This window comes from Myotis brandtii, unplaced genomic scaffold (genome assembly GCF_000412655.1).
Source record: "Myotis brandtii unplaced genomic scaffold, ASM41265v1 scaffold382, whole genome shotgun sequence".
In the NCBI taxonomy this organism is placed as follows: Eukaryota; Metazoa; Chordata; class Mammalia; order Chiroptera; family Vespertilionidae; genus Myotis; species Myotis brandtii.
In genome coordinates this window covers 806,360-817,633 of record NW_005364671.1, presented here as the reverse complement: position 1 = coordinate 817,633, position 11,274 = coordinate 806,360, and the positions used below count along the sequence as shown (strand labels likewise).

At 42.1% G+C, this 11,274-nt stretch overlaps 1 protein-coding gene across 8 annotated transcripts in view; it reads left to right on the top strand.

The window, feature by feature from the left end:
• The window catches only part of OSBPL9 (oxysterol binding protein-like 9), a 124,979-nt gene that overhangs the window by 6,130 nt on the left and 107,575 nt on the right, over nt 1-11,274 (top strand). The gene's annotated exons all lie outside the window — the stretch shown is intronic.

The window sequence follows — 11,274 nt, the reverse complement described above, 5'->3', positions numbered from 1 at the left end:
GACTGGGAATGACTGGTCACTATGACACACACTGACCACCAGGGGGCAGATGCTCAATGCAGGAGCTGCCCTCTGGTGGTCAGGGCGCTCTCACATGGGAGGAGCTCTGCTTAGCCACAAGCCAGGCTGATGGCTGCCAGTACAGCAGTGGTGGTGGGAGCCTCTCCTGCCTCCTCAGCAGCGCTAAGGATGTCCGACTGCAGTTTAGGCCTGCTCCCCGCTGGCAAGTGGACATCCCCCGAGGGCTGCTGGGCTGCCAGAGGGATGTCTGATTGCCATCTTAGGCCCAATCCCCCGGGCAGCAGGCCTAAGCCAGCAGGTCTTCATCCCCTGAGGGGTCCCAGACTGCAAGAGGGCGCAGGCCGGGCTGAGGGACCCCCCCCTCCCCCCGAGTGCACAAATTTTTGTGCACTGGGCCTCTAGTATATATATAAAATCCTAAGCAACCGGTCGACTGGTAGCTATGATGCGCACTGACCACCAGGGGCAGACGCTCAATGCAGGAGCTGCCCCCTGGTGGTAAGTGCACTCCCACAGCAGAGTGCTGCTCAGCTGATCAACGGGTGCCAGACGCCAGACTCATGGCTGGCGAGTGCAGCTGTGGAGGCGTGAGCCTCTCCCAGGGACACCCCCTGCTCGCTGCTTCCCCATCTGGACCAGGACCAGGGATTGGGACCGGCATTGGGACTGACTGGGTGCAAGCCCGTGGCCGCTTCTCAGTCATGGGCACGCCGCGGTCGCCGTAGGACAGGCGCGTGGACACTGCAGGAGAGCAGCAGCAAGCCTACTGAGTGGTGGCGGCAGCAGGTGCAGCGGGGCCAGGATGAGCGGGAGCGGCACAGTGTCCAGGCTGGGCTTGGGCTCCTCGCCGGCCGCCTGCCACTTTGCACACTACTGCATCCCTCGAGGGATGTAGGACTGCCAGGTTCGGCCGATTCCCGCAGGCCAGGCCAAGGGACCCCACCAGTGCACGAATCTCTGCACTGGGCCTCTAGTATAATTATAAACATACTAGTGGCCCAGTGCACGGATTTGTGCACATTAAAAGGAAATTAATTAGAAGAAAGATTCATGCGGTAATTACATTACTGCCAAAAATTACATGTCAAATAGTATATATAATGTAGTATTATAAAATTAAAACATGCGTGTGATTGGCACCAGTGAGAGCTTTATATATATCGTGCATGCATGAGTCAATGTTTATTTTTAAATTGCCAGTGTGCATCATATATACCGGCCGGATGGTCGGACGTACGTACAGTTGGTCATTTAGCCTTTTATATATATAGATGGCCAATTTTGTTTTATTAATACTTGCATCAGTACCTTCATTCCCCAATGGATTATTTTAAAGCAGATCCCAGACACCATATTATTTCATTTGTAAATATTTTAGTATGTATTACTAAAAACTAAGGTCTCTTTTAAAAAATGTTACAATGCCACTATTACAACTGAATATTAATAATAATATTGTCAAATATCCAGTCAATGTCCAGTTTTCTTGATTGTCTCAAACATCTCTTCCCTCACCAGTTGGTTTATTTGAGTCAGGTTTCCAAACAAGATCCACATATAAAATTGGATCTCTTTTAATATGTGTCCTCCTTCCCTCTTTTTTTCTTTGCCATTTATTTGTTGAAGAGACCATATCATTTGTTTTGTAGAATTGTCCACATTCTGGATTTTGTTGGTAACATCTTTGTGGTATATTTAAACATGTTCCTTTGTCCTCTGTATTTCCTAGAGGTAGAAGCTTAATCAAATTCAGTGTGGTTCTTTTGGGGAAAGAATACTTTGTAGGTGGAACATATTACATTAAGTGGTACATTATGCTCTGGTTGTTGTCTCTCTGATTTTAAAATTGATGAATGGGTTCAGATGAAGTTTATATACTTTAAATACTGTTGTTGCAGAGAAATGATCAGGAGAGCACTATTTATAGGCCTTAGTGATGAATTGGATGTGAGTGAAAGGGTAGGAAGAGTGTGATGAAATCCAGGTTTTAGGTTTTACGTCAATGAATGCTGATAGGGAAGATAGGAAGAACAGGTTGGGGGAGAAAGGTGGTGGCTTTGAGTCATGTTGAAATTGATGAAAAGATGTCATATGGTCTGGAATTTAGGAAAATATCTGGGTTATAGACAATACTAGCTTTACATATACAGAGAGTTGAGCATGAGAATAATAGAGCCTTTGGACAGGATGCTGAGAAACATCATTGAATTAGTTATCTGTTGCTTTGTAAAAAAATATTCAAAACTTAGCAACTTAAAACAGCAAACATTTATTATCTCATAGTTTCAGTGGCTCAGAACTTTGGAGTGACTTAGTTAGGTGGGTCTGCCCCAGGGTCTTTCATGAAATTGTAGTCAAAAGATATTGGCTAGGGTTGCAGTTATCTGAAAGGCTTGATTGGAGCTGGAGGTTCTGCTTCAAAGGTGATTCACTTTTAGAGCTGTTTGCAGAAAGCCTCAGTTCATTGCTGGCTGTTGGAAGGTGGCCTTAGTTCCTCACCAGATAGCCTTTCCATTGAGTGTCATCATGACACGGCATTGGCTTCACCCAGCGGGAGCAGAGCAATCCAAGTCAGAGCAAGGAGGAAGCCAAAGCGCCTTTTATGACCTAGTCTGAGAATATCACTTCACCTTATTCTGTTCATTAGAAATGAATTATTAAGTTCAGCTCAGGCTATTGGGAATGGGAATTTTAAGTATGGGGAGGTGAATTAGACTCTTTTTACATCAGTGGCCTTAGGAACTGGAAAAAGGTATAACTAGGGAAATGTTAAAGGTTAATCAAGTTGGTATGAGGAACTAATTGAGATTACCAAATATGGTTTGTTTAGGCATTACCCATAAATGTTTAACTCTCTTGATTTGTATTGATTTTGAAACATTTTGGAGAGAAAGGTAGAAACAATGAATTAGTAAGTTACCAGGACTATTCCAGGTATTCTTCATAAAAAGAATCATTGCGTTCCTTGCAATTACATACTGGAAGACTCATAATGACTCTGTATTTTAAAACCACTACTAGTCAAAACACATGGTGTGTTTTTTTGTTAATCCTCACCCAGGACATTTTTCCATTGATTTTATTTTTTTAGAGAGAGGGGAAGGAAGGGGGAGAGACACACAGAAAGAAACATCAATGAGAGAGACAGAGAGAGACATTGATTGGTTGTCTCCTACATGTGCCCCAACCAGGGCCAGGGATCAAGCCTGCAACTGAGTTACATGCCCTTGACTGGAATTGAACCCAGGACCCTTCAGTCCAAGGGCTGATGCTCTAGCCAGTGAGCTAGGGCTCAAAACACGTTTAAGTGTTATTTGGCAGTCCTTAGCAATGTCTACAAGATGACCAAAAATCTGCCATCTAATTTTTGCATTTTAGGTTTTTGAAGAGCTTAAGTATATGTATTTCTCTTGCAAAGATGTAAAAGAGGTAGTCTCTGATTCTCCTAGAAAGATATCAGCACCACTTTCATCAAATAATTAAAAGCAGATTTATACTTTTCTAAATAAACTGTTCATGAATATGTCAATTGTGATTCTTATTAAGTTGACTTGGTACATGTTAACAGTCTAAATGTAATAAAGCAGCTTTAGAATTATAAAAGGAACAAAAGAAAAATTGTATCTAATCTAAATGCCCCCAAAAGAAAACAAAAACCTCCTAAAATAGTAAGTAGTACCAGTGGGAAGAAGTATGTGGAAATTTTATAACTTTTGTTTTCCTTCAATACTCTATTCAAACTTGATTTTTCCCTCTTCTAATATTTTTGAGCTTTGCTTATATAAATCTGTTGGGCATTTAATAATTTTACTTACATCTGTTATAATTAATTAGCCATATCTCTAGTACAATCTTTATCTGTATAGCAAGCTTGTGAACTCTTTGATGGCAGTACTGAGCATTATAATTTTCAAGCCCTACAATGAGGCACATTGTTCTCATAGTGAATGGAAGAATGTTCAAGGTCCTTTAAACAAGGCTTAGAGATGAGAGGCAGAAGGCTGTTTTGGAGTTGTTGCTTACACAGCCTTGTAAGTTGTGCAGAATAAATTAATAGCAAATATGTACATTTCCTGACTTATGTAAAACTTGATTGAGTTTATATTAGCAACAGTGGCTTTTATTTAATCATACTAGAGGCTTGGTGCACGAAATTCGTGCATGGGGGGGCTCTCAGCTCAGCCTGCACCCTCTCCAATCCAGGACCCCTCTGGGGATGTCTGACTGCCAGTTTAGGCCTGATCCTGGGCCTAAACCGGCAGTCAGACATCCTCTCACAATCCTGGACCGCTGGCTCCTAATCACTTACCTGCCTGTGTGGTTGCTACTAACTGCTCCCCCCCTGCTGGCCTGATCGCCCCTAACTGCCCCCCGCTGCCAGCCAGGTCGCCCCAACTGCCCCCTCCCTGCCAGCCTGGTCACTCCTAATTGCCCCCCCCTGCCGGAGTTAAGAAGCAAATGGCAATATTGAGTAAAATATTTGCAATACATATGATAGAGATTTGATTTATTTAATATGACATATAAAAAGTTTAAACCAAGCAATTAAAAAAAGATAAATTGCACATTATAAAATGGACATAGGAATTGAAAATGTAATTTTTTAAAAAGACTAGCCAGTCACACCTGGTCACCCCAACTGCTCCTCATGCTGGCCTGGTCACCCCCAACTGTCCCCCCTGCCAGCCTGGTCACACCAACTGCCCCCCTCTGCTGGCCTGATTGCCTCTTACTGCCCCGCCTGCTGGCATGGTCACCCCCAACTGCTCCCCCTGCTGGTTCGGTTGCCCCCAACTGCCCTCCCTGCAGGCTGGTTGCCCCTCACTAACCCTGCTGCCGGCCTGGTTGCCCCACGCAGCCTGCTTGTCCAGTTGTTTGGTCGTCCCTCACTGACCCCCTGCCAGCCTGGTTGTAGGCAGCCATCTTGTGAGGGCATGAGGGTTAATTTGCATATTACCTCTTTATTATATAGGATAGCCTGTCGGACATATCCCCAGTGTGCGATCATTTGCTTATAAGGTGTGCTAATTAGTCAAGCAGTTAGTTCTCTTGTTAGCAGTTTTGTTGATGGTATTTGTGGAAGGATAGAAAGTAGAATATGCTACTCCTATATTTGGCAATAGTCATAGGATTAGATTTTCAAATGGTTACATAATCCCAATCAAAGCTAGTGGTTTAGGTTAAGAATTGAATGCCTTTTACTGCTTATAGAGAAAAACAAATGACCAGCCCTGTCAATTGTTTTCCTTTTTATTTACTTTATTGTAAAGGATTATCTTCTTAGACTAGTTTGATTCCTTAAAAAATGGCAATTTACTTTCTTTTTTGGCAAAAGTTAAGTTTGCATGGTATATGGAATCATATAAATGGTTTCACATTCAAGGAAAGTGTTTTGAGGTATTCATAATTAATTTTTCCCCATTCACATGCCAATGTTAAGATTATTATGAAAGTTGATTTTCTGTTTCCTGGAGTTTTGTTCACATTAAGCCTTCATACTAAGATTGTCCACTTATTTCATTTCTTGTATTCTATTTTAGCCTTACTGTTAGGACACAGACGGCTAATTAAAATATTGGGTGAATATTTGCTTTGTCACTCTGGCAGCTTTTTTCTACAATCTCTCAACCTTCCTCTTTCCTCCATCACTCATAGAAGATGCCATGCTTCACAGAGATAGTAGAGTCCATTTGGTGGGAATACCCTTGTCCCCCCACCTATTAGTGTATACTTACTTTCCTGCCTCTTCTCGCCTGCATCCTTCCCCATCATAGTGGAAGAGGTAATCCTTGCATGTTCTGGATTCCATCTGCTCACAAATTTTTTGAGGACCTCAGTCTATGGATTTTCTCCTCTATCTTCTTTCTTCCCTCTCTCTTTCTCATGTATCTTTAACTTCTTCCTTTTTATGTATGGGCTTTTGTTGTTTAAGAATATTTATTTTGTAATAGAATAGCTAAACATCTTAGTTGTAACAATTTCATATGAAAATTTTTGGTAAATTTTTGTGTTGCCTGTTGCTTTTTGTTCTTTTAAAAAAAAACAGTTTTATTGAGATAGAATTCACATACCAGCCTTAGCCAGTTCAGCTCAGTGGGTAGAACATTGGCCTGCAGACCAAAAGGTCTTGGGTTTGATTCTGGTCAAGGGCATATACCTTTGTTGCAGGCTCCTCCTCCCCGCCAGGCCCTGGTCGGGGCTCGTGCAGGAGGCAACCAATCGATGTGTTTCTTTCATATCGATGTTTCTCTCTGTCTTTTCCTTTCTCTCCCACTCTCCCTAAAAAAAGGGTATTAACAACAACAAAAAAATAATTCACATACCATCCATTTGAAGTATAAAAATAGATGTTTTTTAGTATATTTACAGAGCTATGCAACCGTCTCCACAATCAATTTTAGAAAATTTTCATTACCCCCAAATGAAACCCTGTTTCCATTAACAATCACTCCTCAATATTTCACCCTTAACTGTAGGCAACCACTAATGTACTTTCAGTCTCTATAGATTTGTCTATTTAAAAATATTTTTTTGATTGATTTTTAGAGAGGCAGAAAGGGAGAGGGAGAGAGAAAGAGAAATATTGATGTGAGAGAGAACATTGATTGGTTGCCTTCCCTAGTTGCTCTGACCAGGGATCGAACCCGCAACCTAGGTATGAGCCCTGACCTGGAATTGAACCCACGGTCTTTTGTACAGGATGATGCTCCAGCCAACTGAGCCACACTGGTCAGGTCAGATGAGACTCTGGCTTGATTTTTTTTTTCCTTTGGAAATATTTTTTAAAAATTTAAAATTGATTTTAGAGAGGAAGGGAAAGGGAGAGATAGAAACAACCATGATGTGAGAGAATCATTGATTGGCATGCCTCCTGCATGCTCCACACTGGGGACTGAGCCCACAATCCGGGCATGTGCCCTGACTGGGAATTGAACCATGCAAGACCTCTTGGTCCATAGGCTGACGCTCAATCACTGAGCCATACCAGCTGGGCCTACGTGGAGAATATTTTGATCTGTTCTTAATTTAATTTACTTTGAAATGTATGTAGCCATCCCTTCAGATGACGTGTTTTATGTGGCACACTGAAGTTCATCTAAAGTAATTGAATATAGTCAGAGTGTGACAATTAAGAGACCTACTAGACTATTTTAACTCTTCCGTGTAAAGCAAGTATGTCAAACTCAAAGGCTAACACGGGCCAAATAAGGTTTAAGCTTAGGTGGGCCGCAAAAAAACAAACCTTCAATTTTCATAGAAATGTAGGTTTATTTTGATAGAGACATGCTGAATACAAAGGGCTGAAATAAATGAGTAATCGTTAACATAAAATAATAGAACATTTTAATAAAAATTAATATTTTTTCTTGAACATTAACTTACCAGACACTGAATAACTGCACAAATTAATAAGAGTAACACAAATAAACCTATTTTTATTGTTCTCCGAAAGCGAAATACTTCCTGTTGCGCACCAGTCAGTCCAAGATTAATGAATCATTTTCTGCTGTTCCTTCTGCCTTGAACTTTCCCCTGACATTCTTCACTTGGCTGGCTCCTCTAATTCAAATCTCAGCTCAGATATCAACTCCTCATAGTCTTTTAAACTCGTCTAAGTTAAAGTAGAACCCCTCTCCCCCACAACTTTCTGGTCACCACCTTACTTAATTTTCTTTTTAACATGATCACCAGCTGATACTGTCAATTTGGTTTGCTTAGGAGAAGTATCTATTCAAATCCTTGGCCCATTTTTAAATTGGGTTATTTGTCTTTATTGTTGAGTTGTAAGAATTCTTTATATATTCTGGATACTAGTCCCTTACCAGATATATGACTGAAACTACTTTCTTCCTTTCCACAGTTTATCTTTTCACTTTCTTGATAGTATCCTTTAAAGCATAAATGTTTTTAAGCTTGATAATATTTATTTTATTTACAGTTGATCTTGAACAGCATGGGGGATTAGGGGTGCCTAGCTCCCTGAGTCAAAATCCCCATATGACTTAAGTTGTTCTTCTACATATGCAGATTCCTGAGGATCAAAATACAGTTGACCTTTGAATAATATGGTTTGTGTGAGTAAGTGGACTCACATTTCAAACCTCTGCTGTTCAAGGGTCAACTGTATTTTTTTCTTTTGTTTGCTTGTGCTTTTGACATCATAGCTAAGAAACCATTGCCTAATTCAAGATCACAAAGATTTATAACCTTGTTTTCTTCTAAGAGCTTAATAGTTTTAGCTTATTATTCGTAGTTTAATGGACTTATATGATATAGGGTAGGGGCCCAACTTCATTCTTTTCATATGGGTCTAACCAGTTGTATTAGCACCCTCTAATGGAAAGACTATTCTAATGATCTTGGTATCCTTGTCAAAATCAACTGACCAAAAACTCTATGAGTTTATTTCTAGACTTCTAATTCTATTCTGTTGATTTAATTCGGCGATTTTTCAACTCTTTTCATCTCATGGCACATACAAACTAATAACTAAAATTTTGCGGCACACCAAAAATTATATTTTTTGCTGATCTGACAAAAAATAGGTATGCTTCTGATTCACTCACACTGGATGGCTATTGTTGTGTTGGCAGTTGTCATTTTTTTATTTGACAATCTAAGGGAAAAGAGGTCAGTGCTCCTGACTAGTCAGATATTGCATGTTTTTAATATTCTTACAACACATCAGTGTGCCTCTTGCAGCACACCAGTTGAAAATTGCTGGTTTATGCCTTGTATGCATATATGCATAACCCATGGACACAGATAATAGGGTGCTGAGGGCTTGGGGTAGGGGAGAGGGGACAGGAGTGGGTGAGGTGATGGATGTGTTAACTAACCTTGTTGTGGTAATCATTTTATAATATATGAGTATGAATTTCAAATCATTATATTGTATACCTTAAACTTACACAATGTTACATGTCAGTTATATCTCAATAAAGCTGGAAAAAATAACACAGTATTTCTTGGGGGATATTCGCAGGTCTGTACATAAAGGTCTGTCTTATCCTTCTCATTGACTGCATTATAATCTATGAACATAGACTAACAATTTTCTTTTTTATTTAAATAACTAGAGGCCCAGTACACAAATTCGTGCACCAGTGGGGTCCCTCGGCCTGGCCTGCGCCCTCTCGCAATCAGGGACCCCTTGGGGGATGTCGGAGAGCCAGTTTTGGCCCGATCCCGCAGGCCAGGCCGAGGGACCCCACTGGTGCACGAATTTGTGTACTGGGCCTCTAGTTATTTAAATAAAAAAGAAAATTGTTAGTCTATGTTCATAGATTATAATGCAGTCAATGAGAAGGATAAGACAGACCTTTATGTACAGACCTGCGAATATCCCCCAAGAAATACTGTGTTATTTTTTCCAGCTTTATTGAGATATAACTGACATGTAACATTGTGTAAGTTTAAGGTATACAATATAATGATTTGAAATTCATACTCATATATTATAAAATGATTACCACAACAAGGTTAGTTAACACATCCATCACCTCACATAGTTATCATGTGTGTGTGTGTGTGTGTGTGTGTGTGTGTGTGTGTGGTGAGAACTTTTAAGATCGACTCTTTTAGTAATGTTCCAAGTATGGTATTGTTAACTATAGTCACCATGGCACTTTAAATCCCTAGAACTTAGTTAACTTATAGCTGGAAGTTTGCCTGTGGCTCAGTACTTTGGATGTAGGCATCTATGGTTTAAAGTGAGACAATTCTTTAAAACATAACTTCATGATATTGGCTTCTTTTGCTTCTTACATAGGGGAGTACAGAAAAGTACTGGTTGTTGAAGTATTAAATATTTTGAAAACTTTGATTATTTAAGGTTTCATTTTATTTTATTACACACCACTAAGTGATTTTTAGGAATATTTTCTGCTTGTTACCATAGGACTTATTGTGCAGAACATAGTCTTTGCTTGGCTCAGTCTAGTAAGAGACAAAGGATAAGCAATGTTTTTTGAGTAAATATTTTTTGAGAACCTAATGTGTTGCAGACACTATTCTGAAGCATAAGCCAGATACAATTCCTATCCTTAAGGAATGTGCAGTCTTAATGGGTGAGTCAGACAAGTTAACTAGCCTTTATTGCACAGGGTGGTACAGGCCACAACAGGGGAACACAGAAGAGTCTGGGAGCTCAGGGATGGGAATCCAAACCAGACAGAGCTAAGGCACATTATGTGATCAGTGACAGTTAGCAAGGCAGAAAATCAGGGTCAAAGATATTCCAAGCTGAGGAATTTTTGGATGAAAAAATGTCAGCAGGAAAAAATGTGACCCATTTATAGAATTGCAAAGAGATAAAGCTAAAGTAATATTCCTCAAAATATGGTCCTCTATCTGCCTGAGTCAGAATCATCTGGGAGTGATTCTTAAACTCCCAGGTGATTCTTAGCCTTGCAGATGATTCTCAAATTCACTAGAATATGAGAAACACTGGTCTAGAGTTAAGGGGCATGATGGAAGAATGAAAACTATAGTGTAACTAGAGGCCCAGTGCATGAATTTGTGCATGGGTGAGGTCCGGCCTGCCCGACCCCGATTGGGGAGGATTGAGGCTGGGCCTGTGGGGAGGAGGAGACAGTGGGAGGTTGGCCGGTCGGCCCGCCCCAATCGGGGCTGATCAGGGCCTGGCCAGCTGGGGGGATGGACTGTAGGAGATTGGCTGATGGGCCCCGCCCCCGATTGGGGTGGAGGATCGATTTGGGGCAGGGGCCGGCTGTGGGGAGGGGCTGTGGGTGGTGGGCCAGCCAGCCCCACCCCCGATTGGTGTGGGGGGCCGATCAGGGCCAGAGTTGGCTAGGTGGAGGGGCCTCAGGTGGTTGGCTGGCCGGCCCCACCCCCTATTGGGGTGAGGAGACAATCAAGGGCGGAGCCAGCCTTGGGGAGAGGCTGCAGGAGGTTGGGGTGGGGCGGGCAGATCAGGGGCAGGGCTTGCTGGGAGAAGGACCGCGGGGGGAGGGGTTGGCCGGCTGGCCCCACTCCTGATCGGCCAGTTCGCTGGCCGCAGTGGGTGTCATAGTGACTGGTCGTTCCAGTCATTACGGTGTTACGGTCTCTGGATTTTTATATATATAGATACTAGAGGCCCAGTTCACGAAATCATGCACAGGTGGGGTCCAGCTGGTCCGGCCCCTATTGGGGCTGGTTGGGGCCGGGCCTGTTGGGAGGAGGAGACAGCTGGCGGTTGGCCGGTGGACCCCGTCCCCGATTGGGGTGGGGGGGCCGATTGGGGACGGG